Raw genomic sequence first — 19,124 nt, forward strand, 5'->3', positions numbered from 1 at the left:
CACTCCAGAACTTCTGTGTGATTCTTAATTTTCAGAAGTATTTTCTCCTTACATTAGGTTTGAATGTAAAAATTTTCACAATAAATGGAATTCTAAGGTATATATGCAAGTGCAGAATCTGTGCTCCTGACTAGGTTGCATATGTGGTTGGCTATAGGATTAAATATAAAAGCAAAATACAACTGTTGGATGGTATGGCTGAACATTAGGCAATGATAATTGCAGCAGTTAACACTAGGACATGCTTCCAAGTACTAACTTAGAGAAATGCACATTCCTGTATTAAATGCTTCTTAAGTTGATAGTTCAATTTATAAAGTCTTTTTGTTTACTTTTTAATCCTCAGTGTCAGCTGGAAAGCTCAATGTTTTTCTCAAGTAGCCAATTTTAGGGAGTTGTTTTCTTTTTAGCATTTAGTAGGTAAAAGTGAAATCAAATATTTTTACAAGAAAATGTATTTTGTAATCTCATTGTGTGTATTGAGATTATGTATGCTATGTATGTGTTTATATACACGTAAGAGGATGAGTTATGATGCATAGTAGAAACGAGATTCTCTGATAAATGCTTCGGTTCCTTAAAATTCCTTTGACTTTGAGTGCTACAAAAGAGGATACCCCACTCATTAAATGCAAGGAATGACCTACATCATGTCTTCTCCTTATTGTAGTTACAAAACCAGCTGACTTACCAGAAACTTTCAGGAGCCTGCTGTTGAAACCACTTTGGCAATAATTTTTGGAACTTGACAGTATGTGTAAAAGTGATGTGCTGTTGAGTCACTCGTTTATAAAAAAGCATGAGTTGTAGAGCTGATTAGGAAACAGGAAAGCAGTCACATTGGCAATAGGAGATGGAACATCAGCATGATCAAAGTAAGGATAAATTTGGAAATAAAAATACTGTTTTATTAATGAATTTGTATTTATAGCAACACTTTTACTTAGAAAAATGCTACTATACCTTCTTTATTTGAAGAATTACTCATCCATTTCTGAGGGAGAAGAAAAATCAGACTAGCCTTTATACCACTGTTTGGCACTTGAAAAGAACTGTGATAAAGAAGCAAATTTGTTTGCGTGGGGTGGACTTAGACTGAGTCATACCAAATGTCTGTCTAATCCAGAGTCCTATCTTCAGCAGTGACCAAAAGCAGATGCCTGAGAAAGAGCAAAAGGATAAGGCAACTGTTCAAATTTGCTTGTGCAGCTTTCTGTACTCTATCTGTTTCATGGGAAGATGTTATCTTTGTATTTACTAGCTTCTTTTGTCCTATAACTTTGGTCACCTTTCAGATCTATAGAAAAGTGCATCTTTCACAATGCCCTCCAAATGTTGGTTCCCCACCCACACCCCACACCCCCAAAATGCAAGGTTGCTGTTACAGTTAAAAATGTTTACATCATGATGTACTGATAATAGAACATGACTGAAGGACTTGAACACTTTGCTTGTATTTCAGGGAAGTTGTATATCAGGGAGACTGATAGCTGTTACTGTCTGTCATTGTTTTCATGGCCTGTCAGTTATGTGTAAGAGTACATCCTGTGCAGCAACTGATGATAGGATTAGAATTTCATCATGGGCTTCCTTTTCAAGGAACTAAATACCACATTGAGCTCTATTAACTGCCATCTCGAAAGCTTACCTTTCATCCTGCTCTAAGGAGAGTTTTGGAATAACACATGGTGCATCTTCTGCTGTTAGCTGGAATATTTCTTTCATTGGTTTATTTTGTTCACAGCTGGGTGTTAGATGGAATAAAGATTTTTATTTTTATTTTTTTCCACAATTGTACTTATTTTACTCAGTCTGCAGGACCTGACAGAACCCCTACTGTACCATCAGTCATGGAACACAAGAGAGGATATCCTTGTTTCAGTTTCATTTATCTGCATGTGGACATCTCAGTTAATCAGAATTAATGTTTCAAGAAAGTAGAATATTATTGCACTAAATGTTGTTTTGATGTTCTGCTGAATTTCCCCATTTCTTAGTTTAGAGTATTATCAGATATTTACAAGTTCCCTTTTAACATACAATGGCTATGTGTGACTGTACAGTTAATGTAATCCTTTAATTGGTAGGCAGTCATAGAATTGTGTAGTAAGATGACTTCATGATTAATAATGGTTTGAGCAGCTTGTTTACATTATCATCTTGCTGCTACCAGCCTTGTCCTGCAACCTGTCAGTACCCCATATTGCAACTGTATAGTGTTGAAGCAGGAAAAAAAAAAAAGGCAGAACAGGTCTCCTCTAAATATTCACAAAATAGATTGTTCTGTAACAGTTCTACTTATTTTAACAGTTTTACTGTTGCCGTCTAAATCCAGCTAAACTTATAGTTAGTATTAAGATGCATTTCTTATCTATTTTGGTGTCAAGAATGGGGAAGTGGTCTTCTAGAGGCACCAGTGGAAAAGGAAAAAAATGAAGAGGGTATGGAAGGAGAAAAGAGAAACAGTTGATTGTATAAAAATAATCATAATAAAAAATTAGCTTGCATAGGGAGTTTCTTAAGCTACTGGGACTGGAGGGATTGTGTAAGCACTGAAAACAAAAGTTAATATTAAACCATTCCCTCTTTGAACACGTCTGGCTTCCGTTTCAAATTTGGTTTAGTCTAGGCTAATGTTTTCTATTGACAGGAATTATACCTATTGTCTGAAATTATCTATTTGGTAGTTTAATACCTTCTCTTTGTGGCTGTAAGGTGTGTGTAGACAAGCAGTGACAAAATTACTACTCCCAACTAAAGTACATCCACCATAAAAGGTGGCCAGTGAGTAGTCATATAATCATATAAAGTTAAAGAGCTGTCTTGGAGTTATGCACTTTCTTAGTCACAACCTAGATTTCTTATCTTTTTCTCATGCTTGATTGATCAGCCTTTTTCTTCAGGAAACGAGCTGGGGATTTAAGAAGCAGTGAGGAGGGCCAAGAGTGGAGTCCTTGCAAGTTAAACAACATGTTTTAAGTTAATAATATGCTGCTAAGGGACAGTTTTATGGGAAACTGTATTTGGATCTGTTTAATCCACAAATCCTAAATTTTGTCTACTGAAGTATTGAGAATGATGACTTAAAGAACTATGGCCTCTAATCTTTTTCACCAACTTTGTTGATAAGCCAAAAGAATCTCAATTTCTGATTTTATTTTATTAGTGACATTATTGGACATATGTCCAATAGAAAAAATGTCAGCATTTTAATGTTTATTAGATGTTTTTTTCTTTTATAATTTGTATGCATGATTGAATCGTATCTAAGCAAGCAGGGGCATTGATCTATGTCCTGTAATTTATTTCTTCCATCTCCTGCTTGGAAGCTTTTATTAGACCTTAAAAATGGCCACAGTAGTCAGACCAGTCACCTTGTCTTGTCTGAAGCCTATTTTAAAGTGTCCAAGAGAAAACAGCTATAGAAGACCATAAAACCAGGGCAAACACGTAATGATGCTTTCTTATGTTACTTTCCTCACTTCCAACAACTGGTGGCTCAAGGGCTTTATGAACAAAATATGGTTCTTCAATACCTGTCAAAGGCTTTGTCTTCCAACATTTACAGTATCCTGTAGCAAGGAGTTTTACAGTTTAAGACTCCGTTCCCTGTTGTGCCTACTGTCTGCTACTTTCATTTAATGCTCCTTAGCTCTTGCCATTGAATTCATCATGATGTTACAGACTATTCCTCCATACTCACCTCTATTCCAGGTAAAGAGTCCTACTCTACTTATTTAGTGTCTGATAAATTAAATGTGAGACACTGAAAAGTAATCAGATGAGAAATAATTCAGTAGCAATTAATTAGCTTTGGTTACTAAAGTGAATTGATCTAGCAGGTAGAAAGAATGAAAAAAGAAGTAAGTTTTCCCTGAATAACTTGAAGCATGTTTTTTTCTGCCCACATCTAACTTCTGAAACCAGGTAGAGGAACTGAGGAAGAACTGTGAACATTGTAACTGTACAATGTGTATTCCAAAAGTCATACAGTGCTAACTTTAGAAGAGGAAACCACTCCTAATGATGTTGGCATGGTTCCAGAAAAGAGAGACTCAAGGATTGTGTGAAAGCATGAATAATTGTGAAAATATGTTAACGTTCTAAGCCTTGGGAAATCCCTTTCTGTCTCTGTAGAAGGGGTTGTTTTTCAATAATTGCAGCAATTAAATTTCTAGAATTACATGGTATTAGAAAGCTTTTAGTGAACACTAGAAAAAACAGTATGCTTCAAATGGATATTTTTGCTATTTTGCCTCATCTTAATTGACGTGAGTGTGGGTTTTTCTAGAGTTCTGGGTTGATTCAGATTTGTAGAACTTTAAAGCCATGTTTGTGTCTACCTTGAGCCTACCTTAATCTGTCAACTTGATAAGTTGTGCATTGTGTGATACTGAAGACATAGCATTTGAAAATGAAAGGGCTTTGATTTGGGATTAAAGATACAGATATAGACTTCAGTTGTGATCATGCGTAAGATGGAAGTCTATAGAATAAAATTACAGAAAATGTTTAGCATGTAGTCAAACACCCTGTGAAAACTGCTTATTCTTACTCTTTGTGTAACTGTCAGAATTAGATGACCTTTCTATAGCTGTCTTTAGCAAGTTTTACATTTGGGTCTTTGAAAAATGTTAGAGCAGTCTCCATTGTAACATTTTGAACCAGCACGTTGCTCAGTACAAAGTAAAGAATTGGTTACTACTTCTGGGTTTCTCAGTTAGCTGTTTAGTACCAGAACCATTTATGGTTTCTAAAATCTTACCTTCAGCATAGCTTTCCAAGGGGCCATGAACTCAAAACTTTAGTACAGAGGATCAGTTCTTGAGTTCCGTATTTTTCTTCCCTATATACTTCAAAGCTTTATTTACCATATCCCCATGTTTTCTTTCTGTAAAGTCTCTCTGAAAAAAGTAATTTTAGTTCCCTTCTAATTTTTCTTGTATAACTCTAGCACTTTTATAGAGACCTGCTTAACTTTTTGATCTTGTCTATTTTGTTCTGTTATTTTAAAATAGTTTTTTATTCACGGTGCTCCATGCTCCTTAGCACTGGAGATTTGGCTTCTCCTTCCTTTCCTCATATATATATATATATATATATATATATATATATATATTTATCTATCTATCTATCTATATTTATCTATCTATCTATCTATATTTATCTATCTATCTATCTATATTTTTATATTTATATATAAATATATAAAATTTAAGTTATAATATATGACATTGGTACCCCTGTATAGAATGCTTCCATGAAAATCCTAGTTTCATGTATTCATCTTGTTTCATTTGCAGATTGTCTTGGAAATCAGTTAGTGGTATCAAATTTTTTTATTTTTTTATTTTTTTTCATTTGTAGTAGCTGTGTATATTATTCTTTCATATGCACTGCAAATAAAATAGACTTTTCATATAGTCAAGTCACTTCCCTTTCGTAGATAATTTTTTTGTTTTGTTTTGTTTTTACTAATTGTAATATATGCAGTATATGTAACTTACTTAAGAATTTTTGGAAGAGAATTGATTTGAGTCAAGTAATATTATTTTTATGTTTACAGAAGCGTTCAAGTTGTGCTCAAAATAATTTATGAAGGTTAAGTGATTTAATCTATTTGAATTTTGATTGTATGATTTTCTTTCTGGCCATTATTAAAACATTGGCAGAAACTCTGTTCTTTTAGGAATCCATCAAGCCCCATGAATGAGATCAGAAGGGTTTGCTGGGGGTGTAGTGGCATCATTGGATGCATGCATTTGAAGCCATCCTGTATTTATTAAGCCATACAAATGTTTTAATAAAGCTGGATGATGGCTGAATTCATTTCACAGTATTTTTTAGCAGCTGGACACTTTCTACAAGAGGAAGAACTTTTCTAGCATTAGTTGGAATTCATAAGCAACAACTCATGATGATTTCAGATATTTGTTTATGCCAACAAAGACATCTGGAACCAGCTGCTATTAATCTGAAATAGTTGGAAGTGACAAAAGAAGTATCTTAGAAAAATACCTATAATTGTTCAAATATAAAACCAGTCTTTATAATAGTGCAAGGTTGGAATTCACTTTATTTTCCTCATTTATATTCAGACATTAACATTCTTACTTTAAAAAAAAAAAAAAAAAAAAAAAGCCCTCTAGAACTTCAAGTAGGTAAAAACAACTTAATTAAAAGAACTCATACCTGAAAATCTTTATAGTCAGGTTTGTGGTTGAACAAGGGTAGAATGTAGACAAAGAAGAAACATCAATTAAATTCAGTTAACAATCCAAACTGTACAATTAAGTTTAAATTATTATATTTTAATTGTCAGATTTTAAACTTTACCTGATTATTTTTTTCAGCAGTGATCTACACGAGATCTAACGTGATCTACAGATGTTATTTTTCTACTAATAATTTTAACAGGAAATGCTCATAATTCTCTGAGCTAGATAAAAGTTTTGCTAGTCATTCTCTTGACTTCTGTTGTTTCAATAATTCTTGTTACAACAAATGATTTTTTAGCATATACTTAAATCCAACATTAAATTAAGGCATACCCGGTCATTTATAGGATAATATTTCCTTTTTGTTATTACACGTCTCACAAAGGAATAGGTGAAACTTGGCATAATTAATGAAATTTTATTTCTTCTGTGGAAAATACATCTTTTAAGCATCATCATTTACCCTTTTATATGTGCAAACTATGAAATGTAATTTTAAAATTGTATTTTGGGGTTAAAGTTTTTTTTTTTTTGTACAAGAAGTACATTAAAAATACAGGTGTTGCTGGACTTTAAGCTTTTTGACATGCTTTCGAGAAACAAATCAAGTCTTGATGTTTTCTCTCTATTTTAAGGGAATGTTGCTATAATCACTGGCATCTTGGTATTTTTGTTTGGGAGTTCAATAGAAATATTCCCCTTTCATTCAACAATTTTCTCTGTTTTCATTTCATTTCCATTTTATTACAGGGCTAAGGTTTTTTATATTAGTTTTTAATTTACCAAAGCCATATAAATGTAGGGAGGTTCTGAAGTCAGCTTTAGCATTTTAGAATTTTTAATTGCTAAAATTTCACATCCGAATAAAAGTGTGTCTCCTGCCAGGTGTGGAGGCTCAAAGGGCTGGAAGGAAACAGCCCGTTATCAGAAACGTGTATCAGGTGCACTTAACAAGTTCAATAAGATCTGCTTATACTTTTTCACATCAAGAAGGCTATGGGAAACCTACAACATCTGGAAGGGATATGCACATCAGTAGGTCACTTTTTCCATCAGGGTTATTGAGAACCATACTTACAAACACCAGTTGAATTGACAGTTTACTTAAGGAGACAGTGGACAGTGAGTAGTTTTAATAGTGCCAGAAGTTTTGAAACTGAGTCAAAAGAAAAAAAAGGTTCTGAAGTTCAGCTCTTTTTTAAAGTTATTGCAAACACAGTTTGCTATTTTGACAGCATTGAGCTCAATATCACTGTTTGCACGTTTTTGTGATGTATTCAGTAGTATGGTGACAATGAAGGTTATTCCAGAGGCGATTCCTTTTTTACCTTTGTTTTTCTGAAAATAAATTGCCTTAGCAAAATAACATGCATTGCTTATTAAAGAGGCAAAGCATTGAATGGATAATTTTCTACCATACTAAAAGGTGAATGCCATATCAATTAACCAATATATTTTCCGACATCATTTCTTTTTGTCTAGTATATTCAGGTTTCTTGATTAACTGGGATATTTTCATTTAAGGGAAACCAAAAGGTGCCATTGATAATGTTCAGTTGTGCCTCAGAAACTTTTCCCATTCAGTTTCACATAAATGTGCCATCATACCTTTGCAGTTTGCTTTCTCCTAGCCCTCAAAAAGACTTTTATATTTCCTTTCTTCTTGTGGGAATGTTTCTGAGGCACTACCTTAAATACTGTCCTTTAAGAAGATGCAGGTATGTGGCTTATTGTATTTTGATTCAGTTAAGTGATCTGTTGATCTCTTTTGAATCTGTTAATCTGTTTTTAAAGAGTAAATTACAATACTATTGAGCTTTGCAATATGGGACCTACGTAAACATCTGAAGCCTAACCTTTTCTGCTTGAAGTTTCTAAATCCACAGCTTTATGCTTTGCAACTCATTTTCAGGACCTTGTTTGTAAAATGCAATGTAAATTTTCTTTCAGAATAAACAATACATCCTATTTAATTACTCTGTGCTGAACAAGATATATTGCTTCATCTAGCAGCTACACTTCAGTGGCTGTATTCTTCCCCCAGAGTCCTAAACTGGACGTCCTACTCCCTGATTTAGCGTATTTGCTGCATATGCTTTCTAATAAAATAATTTCAATTTGACTTTCCAAGATTAAATAATAGCCAATAATGTCTAAATAGGATTACATGGGGGATACGATACGCCTATCCTCCACAGCTGTCATAATTATCAATAGCCTGTATAGCATTATGAGCTATATTTAGGTTCCTCCTGCATTTTCTGATATCTTGTTAGGCTTCATGCTCTAGTGTTATAGCTCCGTTTCACGAGAAATGAAGTTGGATAAAAAATTCAGTACTTTCTGCAGAATAATAATAAAAAAATAATAATAAAAATTGTGTGACCATATCAAAAAAGACTTCAAGCATTTAGTAAGGTTTTTGTTAAATTATACACTTGCTTATTAATTGGTTCCTTGTAGTTTTAAAGCAGCTGTCTGTAACAAATTCCTTTTGCTGTATAAAGCAGCTGTGCAGGATTAATGTCAGGTCAACAACTCAGACTCCAGGAAGAGTCATGGCAGTCTGTTCCAACTGACAGGAAAAGGAGATCCCCCATTTTTTAAAAAGGGGAAAAAAAAGAAGGCCTGAGGACCTACAGTCCAATCAGTCTCATCTGCATGCCTGGCAAGATCATGGAACAGATCTTCCTGGCTATGCTAAGGCACTTGGAAAACCTGGAGGTGATAGGTGACAGCCAACATGGCCTTGCCAAGGGTAAATAGTGCCTGACAAATTTGGTGGCCTTCTATGACAGGGTTACTTTGCAAGCTGGGAGGTACTTTGAGGAAACAAATAAAGTTGAATATATGGAACAAGAATCACAGCAAGCTCTGGCGTTTAGTTTAGGAGAGATCTGTTGCCTAACTACTGTGATATCTTTAACTCTTCTGTAGAAAAAGATTTTCCTGTAATAGTGTGCCAGGTTTTAATGTGAGTTAAAAGTGCTTTGAAGTCATAAGAAAACAGAGATGTTATGTAAGGTGCATAATAAGACAGCCTACATAACGTGGAGTAACATGTCTAATCGGTCTATTAAGATTGGTATGGCCCAATTAGTATGATCAGTTTTGGTTATTACATTTGAGAGAAGATGTGGACCAGTTGAAGAGAATACCAAGATGAAGAATGAGAATGATTAAATGTTTAGGAGTTATGACTTAAAGGGAAATTGGAGTGAAATTGGGTGGTTTTTGCTGAAAGGTAAATTTTAGTATCAGTTCTTGGGCATGTAAAAGGCTGATGCAAAACCAAAATTGATTTATCATGTCTCTTGTGAGTAAGGCATGTGTAAATGCAGCTGAACTAAATTAGATGCTCCGTAAATGAAAATAATGGGGACCTGAATGCATTTCCTGAGATGGTGGAATACTCATCATTCTTGACATTGACAACAGTTTTTCAGGTAGACTTTATACTATTTTGGGGTAGATGTTCTAGAGGAAGTCCTGTATCCTTTCAAGTCATAAGATTCCTTGAAAAACTGTTTTATTCATTTACTTATTGATTTTACTTATTAACATTTGGTTTCAATCTTGCGAGTGTGGTTTTCTTGGAAAAGCTGTTTCATATGGAGATGCTTGATGGTTCTTGCATATCTCAGGGCAAGAAACACCTGTAGTAATGTAATGATGATTTATAACCAACTTAGCCCCCCAGGTCAATGAAAATACATTTAAGTGGTAGAGATATAGATGCATAGCTGTATGATGTATCAGTATGCACCTGGATAAGATCTGGAGTGCCTGCTAAAATGAAATAAAGATGAACTGTGTCAGGTTGGTCACTACTTCCAGAAAGTAAAATATTTACATCGATTTACATCAATAAATGGAAGTACTGGAGAGAAGAGAAAAAAAGAAAGGAGGGGAAAAAATGTTAGTTATAGAAACATGGGTAGGGTGTTGAGCTTCTTGATTTGTTACCATTCATAATCCTGTGATCTTGCTATATCTTTAACAGCTTCTGGATGTCCAAATAACAGCTTTAGCCAAAAGCCATTTATAAATCAGGGTAAATTACTTTAAAGATCTTTATGTAGTCCATGTCACTTGTACATTGTATCAAATAATGTACCGACTGAAATGTAATTAATCTTATGCGCTGTGTTTTCATTTTGGTATATATTAAAATTCTTCATTGATTTTATAATGGGTAAGAAAGCAAGTTAATATTTTTGTTTTTAAGATGGTTGTATCATCACAATACCCACGGAAAACTTGACTTTAACTTTACCATTTGCTATGAAACCTGTATACTTAATTTGTATATTTAAAATAATTTGAAAAGATAATTTATTGTTGAATGAACAAAAAGTGAACTTGCTAGAGTTCATTTTCATAAAATACATCTATGACATCTCAGAAGTTAGCTTGTACAGTAATATACAGGATGCGGTGATGTTGTAATAAGGTATTATTCATTACTCTTTGGAAAGTCTGAGAAAAGCCTTACCCAATATAATAATTACAAAAGAAAACAACAAAAAACACAATCATGCCTTTTTCTTCATAGGTCAAGAGTTCCATTACTGCAGCAAAGGAGATTGATTTCAGTCAATTATTTCATTTTTAAGTGGCTGAGTAATGTTCTGTCACGTAAAGACAAATGCTTAAAGAATTTCCGCTCAGAATCATTGTCCATGTGGTTTTGACCCATGTGGTCAAAACCATGTGTTTTTTTTACTCATTATGAAGAGATATTATTCTCTAAAGAAATTGCTTTCACTGTGGATTTGCTCATAGATTTTTGAAGAAGTGAGGATGCATTAAGAATTTCAAATTAACATTTTAAGAAGCTGTAGTATGTCATCTTTAATGTCTAGATATTTGTCTTCGAACATACATGTAGCTTTGTATTTGCATATTACTTGTTCTTTCAGATGAACATTGCTCATAGAGTACTCATTTTTATCCTATTATTTTCAGTGTTTCCTGTTTTTGCAGACATTTATGCTCACCATTTCCCTCCAGAGGATAACTGATCTCTTTTTTTAAAAAAAAAAAAAAAGTCAAAAAGTCTGAGATAGGGCAGTTGAAATACCCTGTGAAGAACATTTTTCTCTGAAGGAAGTGTAAAATGAATTCCACCCATGTGTGTCTGATCGGGCACCTAGAAAACAAGAAACTTGCATACTGAGATGGTAATTCTTTTAAGTCTTTAATGTAACTGAATTGTTTATTGTTAATGAAATATGGAAATGATTTGCCTCCAAGAGCACAACAGAAGTAGTGAAGTAGTAACACTATGGCAAGATAATTGGACAGGATGCTTCTATTCAGAGGAAGGACACTCAGAAGGTATATGTGTGTGAAAAGGCTTTTCATTGGTAGCGCCAATGTTAGAAAGGCAATAGTACCCTAAGGAATGTCTTTTATCAGCTCTAAAGATTTAATTCTTAGGACAAAATGTAGAAAACTTAGCACTTTAGTCTGCACGTCTACACCTATGGAAATGCATAACAATATGATCTGATTAAAAAGCATTAAGCTCCAAGAATGTTCCTCTCTATGCTATTTCTTTATTATCATTCTATGTACAGATAACCCTGATCTTGACCCTTGTATCTACTGTGACTGAATGTATCTTCCTACTCTAGAAATTTAGTGATATCTAGAAATATTTTGCCATTGGTTTTGGTATTTTATACCTGGCTTTTTTTTTTTTTTTTTTTTTTTTTCTCTGGTATTTATTAAATAAACTAAAAACTTCGGATTTAAGGTAGAAAAACCCACACGAAAGGGTCACTAGAAGTGCAACAAATGTTTATAACTATAATACATCAAGGACAGTATGTGCCTCCGTGACATTAGCTGATATTAAAACACCAAACACTGATTTACAAACTGTAAATATTGAGCAAGTTACTAGCCATGATGCAGCAGAAAGATTTTATTTGGAAATGTGGAGGGCAGGTGGCTCTTATTATTTGACTTGTCTCAAAAATTGTGTAAGAGGAGCTCAGTAAAAGAGCAAGAACTTCTCTCATGTGAAAAGCTTATTTCTATGCATGTATAATCTTTCTGAAGTCTGAATAAACCATAGCTGGAAATAAAGCAACTACACTGGATAGACTTGAAAAATAAGATATTTTTTTCTGCAAACTTTCGTTCAATTTGTTTATCTTGCTTTAGGCACTTCTGTGACTTGGCAGAGTGTTTAATCGAGTTACTAATTTTCAGTTTCTTGGGCCTCGCTTGATGTGAAGGTTTTTTATTCTGTTTTACAATTAAAAGGAGAGTGATGGATTTTCCTATACATGCCTATGCATGTAACGCATGCTTTTTTGGCAATGAAATCTGTATGGATGTGGTCTGGGTTTACCAATCAGCTTGTTATATTCATGTTTTTATTCTTACAGGACAATTGGAACAATATAAAGGGCATGGAAGAGTCTTATTTCAGCTAGGGTAAATGTGATGGCTGAATTTTTAGTGCATTGTCTTATCAGTTGCTCAATACTATTTTCAGTGTTGCTGGAACATTACACCCAGAAGCAGGATGGCAATCTAAGCGATTTTTCAACCTTGAGAAGTTGACAGACTGCGAAAGGTATGCTATGTCTGATATAACTGTGAGTGCAAAGGGTTTCTTATAGTATTGTGGTCTTCTCTTGGTTCTGGCTGCTTCTATTTTAGAGTGAAAGAAGGGTTTGCAGTGTCTGGTTGTCTGTTTTTGGATAAACTGAAATGGATTATTAGTTGGGCAAATAATGTCTCTACAAACCCTCATGCCTTATATTCCAGAAATTACCTTGAATTACTACTGCAAGAATAAACGTGAAAGTGTAATGGCAAGAACCCCAAATCATTTCCCTATTTTTTTCATCTTCCAAAGGATTTCATTAAGATGTGCAATTATCTGGAAAAATGAAGAATCCTCGTTTGCAAGTCTCTGAACAAATTCCATGACAGTGTACTTTATATGTTTAGTACAGACAGCATGGATATTTTAGAGATGCACACAAAGGTTGACTTATTTACCTTTTTCGTAGGCTGCTTCTGACTGTAATTTCTGACAGTGATGTCAGTTACCAGAAAACCTGTAACCTGTTTGATTTAAAGAGGAAGTTACAGTATAAAGAATGTTAAATTCTATTTAAGCAAGTAAAACAAATCTAAAATCTCAACAGTTCTTTTGCCAGCACCTCTTAAATTCACAGAAAATAAAAGACCAGTTACATGCAAGTGACCAGCCAACATACATAAAAAAAATAATAATAATAAATAAATAAATAAATAAAAAGTCTTTCTTCAATTCTGATTTTATTTTAATATGAAGAAAACACTGGAGACGTGCATAGTCAAAACTTCTCAATGTTTTCTTTAACAAATGAACACCACCACCGCCACCAAAAAAAAAACAACCAACAAACAAACAAACAAAAAAATACAGTTGGCAGCAGCAGGTTTCATATTTTTGTTTTTCAGGATAGATACCAGTAAGGATGTGAGCATATTTGTCTGTCTGAATCCTAAATGCCATACCACCTCCCAAGAAATGCATCTGGTATAAATTAAAAGTAATTTTGCCATTGTAATAGTTTCATCTGGGAAACAATCTTGCACCTATCAGCTCAAGATTAAGAATCATATACAGTGATGCTACATTACCTTTTTGTATTCTTTCCTAAATTGCATTATTTACTCCTTTGATAAAGTTTTTTCTTTTCTTTATGCATTATTTTTTCATCACTAATATGGCAATAATCTTCCTTGCACTGTGCACTGAATTGTTGAGTATCTCTCAACTACAAATGGATCGCTACAGCGTTCCAAGGAATGGTTTTTCGTAATTAAACTGTTTCCAGTTTACTTTGTTTACATTATCTGGTTGGGCAATCATCATCTGGAACATAATAAAATAATCTAAACTACCGTTCTAAGGATAAACTAAACAATTAATATGCCATTGTTTCCTTAGGGACTTTCTTTGAAAATTGCAATGAAAATGTTGAGAAAACACAAAGAGAAATCAGTAAAATATGGAAGACACGTCTTAAAGGAATGTTTGGTTGGTATATTTAATTCAAAGTGCATAGAGAATATACAGAATTAAATGCAATGTAAATACTAAAAGATTTCATATGATAGGAAACTTTTAAAGCTTCCTGTCTTTCAAGCATGACTCGAATCATGTGAGAAATATTGCTCAAGTGCTGTTTGTGCTATAAGAAATCAAATAAGCTGGGCTCTTAAAAAAAAAAAAGGTGATGTTAAAGGTATGTGCTCTTAAACTAGATTAATTTAGCACGTACCACTAGCAGTATAACAGAAGCATTTTTACTGTAATGAAGACTTCTAACAGACGAAGTATACAAACATAATGCCTGTGATGAGGCTTACTGCCACAGACACTGCTAGCTGATTGAGCTTATTTTGTGATTAGTTGAAAAGTCTTAGAAATCTAACGTTTCACACTAATTTTTGTTTATATGTGAGGCCTCTCAGTCTCTCACCATACAAATAATGAAAACAAAATAACAGTAAGAGATGCTAGCCTTTCTCTAAAGCAGAGTGCAAACTACATATCATGCTTCATACCACTAATAAATCTGTATTTAGCTCTTTAAATTATCTTGTGGTTGAACAGATAGTGCTTTCCCCTGCTGAATACTCTACATGTATCTAAATGAGTTATAACGGTTCTCTGTCTCACTATACATACCTCAGATATCTTTGTCTTCTGACTGAAAACCATAGCAAAACCCCAAAGACTATCCTGGTAAATTGTTGGATATTACCATTCAGCTAGAATGAAAATGTTCAAAAAATGCTTATTTTTTCCTTTTCAAACTTTCTATTTGATTCTCCTGTTTTGTGACACTGAATTTCTCTTAGGCTATCCATTCTTGAATTCCTAGTAAGCTTTTAGTAGCAGTGTATTTTGTGAATTGTTATGAATAAATAACAGAAGATAAGAACCAAAATAAAAATGACTTGGCATCTTGCCAATAGAAAAAAATGCAAAACTAAAATCTTTCTGAACTGTTGCAACTACCTTCCTCCAGTCACAGTAAATATAACATGGCATTCTGATGTCTGTAATAGTGCTTAAATTTTGATGGATTTTCAGATGCTTATATGTTAATACTTTTAATTAAGTAACTTATATCATTAAAGCAAAAACACAATTTACATTTCTAATTTGTTTCTTCTTGCAGTTTATTCTGGATGATAGAATTCATTGGATCATTTTTACTTTGAACTCTTATTTGATTGACAAAGCTATTGAGCTTGTTTCACAACTCAATTCTGGAAAATAATTCCTGAATAACCACAATTCTAATAGATTTTATGGCACATTGCAAAAAGTATTTTGCCAATGAGCTTGGGCCTAGACTGGTGTGTTGTGTGTGTTATACTTTTTTGTGTGTCCGTAACTAAGTTGTTGGTGTTTCTTTAGAGTATGAGAAAACAAAGATGTGGTTTAGGTTGCTACCAATTATATCCAGACTGAGAAGAGCTGTGGAAAATTAATTTTCTGGAGCAGGTTTGACTTGGATGCACAAAATGCTTGTTGTAAAGTAATTTTAGAACTTTAAGTGTCTGACAGATTAATTATGTCAGAAAAGAACAACTTCTATAAATGGTTAGCGTGAACTCATGATATCTATGGATTAAAAAAAATCACTACTGATGTTATTACTAGGATAATGAATGTAAACATAGAAAACAGCGTCTACTGAAAACAGATGTCCACATTTGACAGTATGTTGAATTATATGTCAGGCCTATTACATAAAAGACAGCTAAAGATTTTAAAACAGAATAATTGTACAAATACTTTTTCAGTAACTTAAAATCATCTTTTTTCTTTCCTATCAGAAGAACATAAAGCTTGTCTGTACAGCAAAAGTATCTAACTATATTCCCCTTACTGACCTGCAGAAAGAAACATCACTGTTAATCTTGTACATATGCACTGGCTTATAGTCTTCACAAGGTTGTAAATTTGTTTTAGGGCATGATGGATTAGAACATCCCAGCAGAATTAAATTCAGAAATATTCCTGTGGTTTTGCTCATGGCACCTAAAATATATTAAATATTGTCTCTTTTCTGATATCCCAAAAGGTATCAGATGTATACATATATATATTTTAAAAAGCAGACCATGTAGGATGCCTGCTCATTAACACTCAGTGTCTTGCAACATTTTAATTATGATCTGAATTTTCTTATATTCAGAAATATAAGAAAATACTGTGGTGACCATGATACAGCATTATTGACCATGGGGTGCTTTACTCAGCACCCGGCCCGCTAACTGCAGATAGGTCCCACATGTCTCTAAGGGGAAAACGGACAGTAGCGCAGGAGCTGGCAGGGCTTATTGAGAGGATTTTAAACTAGGTAGGAAGGGGGATGGGGAGGGAATAAGGCTTGTTAGAGGTGTGCCAGGGGAACAATGTCAGGGTCTGGGGAGCAGGCAATGGCCCAGCTGAAGTGCATCTACACTAATGCACACAGCATGGGCAACAACAAGGAGGAGCTGGAAGCCATTGTGCAGCAGGCAGGCTACAACTTAGTTGCCATCACTGAAACATGGTGGGACCACTCCATGACTGGAGTGCTGCAATGGCTGGCTATAGGCCCTTCAGAAGGGACAGGCAGCATGGAAGGGGTGGTGGTGTGGCTCTCTATATTGGAGAGTGTTTTGATGCTGTGGAACTTGAGACAGACTGGAAATGATAAGGTTGAGTCCCTATGGGTTAGGATCGGCAGAAAGGCCAACAAGGCAAGCATCCTGATGGGGGTCTGTTACAGACCATGAAACCAGGATGAGGAGATGGATGAGGAATTCTACAGGCAAAAGTTGCAAAATCGTCAGCTCTTGTCCTTGTGGAGGACTTCAACTTCCCAGACATATCCTGGAAATGCAATACAGCTCAGAGGAAGCAGTCTAGGAGATTTCTGGAGAGCGTGGAAGATAGTTTCTTGATGCAGCTGGTTAGTGACCCTACCAGCGGAGGTGCCCTGCTGGACTTTCTGTTCACAGAGAAGTACTGGTGGGAGATATGGTGGTCGGGAGCAGTCTTGGGTAGAGTGACTATGAAATGGTAGAGTTCTCTATTCTTGGCGAAGTCAGGAGGGGGATGAGTAAAACTGCAGTCTTGGACTTCCGGAGGGCAGACTTTGAGCTGTTCAGGACATTGGTTGGCAGAGTCCCTTAGGAGGCAGTTCTGAAGGGCAGAGGAGTCCAGGAAGGGTGGGCACTCTTCAAGAAGGAAATCTTAATTGCTCAGGAGCAGTCCGTCCCCACGTGCCCAAAGACGAGCTAGCACGGAAGAAGACTGGCCTGGCTGAACAGAGAGCTTGTGTCAAGAGCTTAGGAAGAAAAAAAAGGTTTATGATCTTTGGAAAAGAGGGCAGGCCACTCAGAAGGATTATAAGGATGTTGTAAGGATGTGCAGTGACAAAACTGGAAAGGCCAAAGCTCATTTGGAGCTCAATCTGGCTACTGCTGTTAAAGACAACAGAAAATGTATTTATAAATACATTAACATGAAAAGGAGGACTAAGGTGAATCTTCAACCTTTACTGGATGCGGGGTGACACTTAGTGATGAGAGATGAGGAAAAGGCTGAGGAGCTTAATGCCTTTTTTTGCCTCAGCCTTTAGGAGCAAGACTATTGTATTATAGTCTATAAGTATTCTCTAGATACCCAGCTGGCGGAAGGGGCTGGGTGCAGAATGTGGCCCTCACAATCCACAAGGAAATGGTTGACGACCTACTACAGCACTTAGATGTATGCAGGTCGATGGGGCCGGATAGGGTGCACCCAAGGGTACTGAGAGAACTGGCGGAAGAGCTGGCCAAACCACTTTCCATCAGTCAGTCCTGGATATCAGGGGAGGTCCCAGTTGACTGGTGGCTGGCAAACATGATGCCCATCTACAAGAAGGGCCAGAAGGTAGACCTGGGAAACTATAGGCCTCTTAGTTTCACCTCAGTTCCAGGGAAGCTCATGGAGCAGATTATCTTGAGTGTCATCACGTGGCATTTGCAGGGCAAGCAGGTGATCAGGCCCAGTCAGCATGGGTTTATGAAAGGTAGGTCCTGCTTGATGAACCTGATCTCCTTTTATGACAAAGTGACATGCTGGGTGGATGAGAAAAAGGCTGTGGATGTGGTCTACCTTGACTTCAATAAGGCTTTTGACACCTTCTCCCATAGCATTCTCCTCAGGAAACTGGCTGCTCTTGGCTGGACTAGTGTATGTCCACTGTATGTTGGCTGGACTAGTGAGGTTCAACAAGGCCAAGTGCCAGGTCCTGCACCTGGGGCACAACAACCCCAAGCAGAGCTACAGGCTGGGAGCTGAGTGGTTGGAGAGCTGCCAGGCAGAGAAGGACCTGGGTTGGATGGTTGATAGTCGGCTGAATGTGAGCCAGCAGTGTGCTCAGGTGGCCAAGAAGGCCAACAGCATCCTGGCTTGTATAAGAAGCAGGGTGGCCAGAAGGGGCTAGGGAAGAGATTGTCCCCCTTTACTCAGCTCTGGTGAGGCCACACCTCGAGTACTGTGTTGAGCTTTGGGCCCTTCACTACAAGGATGACATGGAGGTGCTTGAGCAAGTCCAGAGAAGGGCAACGAAGCTGGTGAGGGGTCTGGAGAACAAGTACTACGAGGAGCAGCTGAGGGAGCTGGGATTGTTCAGCCTGGAGAAGAGGAGGCTCAGGGGCGACCTTATCGTACTCTACAGGTACCTTAAAGGAGGCTGTAGCAAGGTGGGGGTTGGTCTATTCTCCCATGAGGCATGGTGACAGGATAAGGGGGAATGGGCCAAAGTTGCACCAAGGGAGGTTTAGGTTGGATGTTAGGAAGAACTTAATTGAAAAGGTTGTTAGGCATTGGAACAGGCT

The 19,124-nt window shown here is 35.9% G+C and overlaps 1 long non-coding RNA gene across 5 annotated transcripts in view; it reads left to right on the forward strand.

Moving 5' to 3' along the window:
• The window catches only part of LOC137863147 (uncharacterized), a 46,329-nt gene that overhangs the window by 8,347 nt on the left and 18,858 nt on the right, over positions 1 to 19,124 (forward strand). For all 5 annotated transcript variants that reach the window (XR_011100725.1, XR_011100723.1, XR_011100726.1 and 2 more), the window contains exon 2: positions 12,730 to 12,810. This is a non-coding gene — a long non-coding RNA (uncharacterized lncRNA). The remainder of the gene's footprint in view (positions 1 to 12,729; positions 12,811 to 19,124) is intronic.

Source organism: Anas acuta, chromosome 12 (assembly GCF_963932015.1).
Source record: "Anas acuta chromosome 12, bAnaAcu1.1, whole genome shotgun sequence".
NCBI classification, from domain to species: Eukaryota; Metazoa; Chordata; class Aves; order Anseriformes; family Anatidae; genus Anas; species Anas acuta.